The sequence below is a fragment of the Phalaenopsis equestris genome, unplaced genomic scaffold (assembly GCF_001263595.1).
Source record: "Phalaenopsis equestris unplaced genomic scaffold, ASM126359v1 Scaffold000002, whole genome shotgun sequence".
Classification (NCBI taxonomy): Eukaryota; Viridiplantae; Streptophyta; class Magnoliopsida; order Asparagales; family Orchidaceae; genus Phalaenopsis; species Phalaenopsis equestris.
In genome coordinates this window covers 67,542,698-67,544,155 of record NW_018164444.1, presented here as the reverse complement: position 1 = coordinate 67,544,155, position 1,458 = coordinate 67,542,698, and positions in this window count along the sequence as shown.

Here is a 1,458-nt window from a genome sequence, read left to right as displayed (position 1 = left end):
ATATATAGAGAGAGAGAGAGAGAGAGAGAGAGAGAGAGGTTAGTCAAAAGTTTTGCTGAAATTATCACTTGATACCAGTTGATGTTTTGCCAAGTTTCGAATTTCCAGTGCATAGTATCTCAATTTCAAAAATTCTATTTTGCTTTATTTCCTTATTTTTTGATAGATGCTGCATCATAATTGTATATTCCATATTTTCAGGTGAAATCATTGATATGATTCAGAGCCTATATATATCTCATATTCGCTGAACAGACTGATGCATATGATATGAAGGTAAGGAGGTAAGCATATAACACGAAAATAGAAAAGGTTTGGAGAACTATTGACCAATTGAGCCCCCTTTGAAATAAGGCTGAGACTATAGCTCATTTTACCTCTTATTTTCGCTGTTTGTAGCTTAGAGCGATGTTTTGGGATAGGAATTGCTTTATATAAATGGATGTTTTCTTTTTCTTTTTCAACGCATCTATTTGCTGTTAGATAACACTTCTCACCCTTATTAAATAGAGAAGTCTCTAAAATGTAGAATGCTTCTATTTGAAAGGATCTTTGCTGTATCTCTAAGTCTAAAAAATAATCTACAATATATAAGATATGTATCAACTAAGTTTATTAATTTTTTTTTGTGGCTGTGAAGAATATAAAAATGAGCAGATAAGTCTATGTTTAAGTTTTATACTTCAACAAGCAGCAATTAATTTTATTTGATACACCCAATGTGCGAAGGGCCAAGTACTTCATTTCAAGTTTTTTTAGCCATTTTATATTCAATCATATATCATTCATGCAATTAAGCATTCATTATAATTAATTTGATGCTTCTAATTTATGATTGTATGATCTTTCAAATTTCCTATATCCTTACACATCACTAATTTTAATGATGCTAAAGAGAATGAATAATTTTAATCTTACACTTTGAGTACATAACATTAAGTTATAATCGAATTGAGACGATCTTCATGAGAGAAAAATCTATTCATGAGTGCATGGGTAGAAATTACAAAGGATGAGAGAAACTATTATCTTTTAAGTGGTGATACATCACTCTCAGAGATCAATATTATCATCATCATGAACTTACTATTATTTAAATTATTATAAAAGTCAGAGTTCAATCAAAGCCATCATAAAACATAAAGATGAAAAATAACATGTTTCAAAGAAATAAGAATAAAAAGATAGCTAATCACATCCACACTTAATCCATCTTTATCTCACATTCGCCATGCAGTTTTAGATCTTAATAACACCATTACCACATAAATGTTCAATTAAAGCCATCATTAAACATAAAGATAAAAAATAACATGTATCAAAGGCATAAGAATAAATAGCGTACTAATCACATCCACACTTGATCCATATTTACCGCACATTTGCCATGCAGTTTTAGGTCTTAATAACAACATTACCACATAAGCACACTATTTGGTCTCATGTGGCATGTAACTT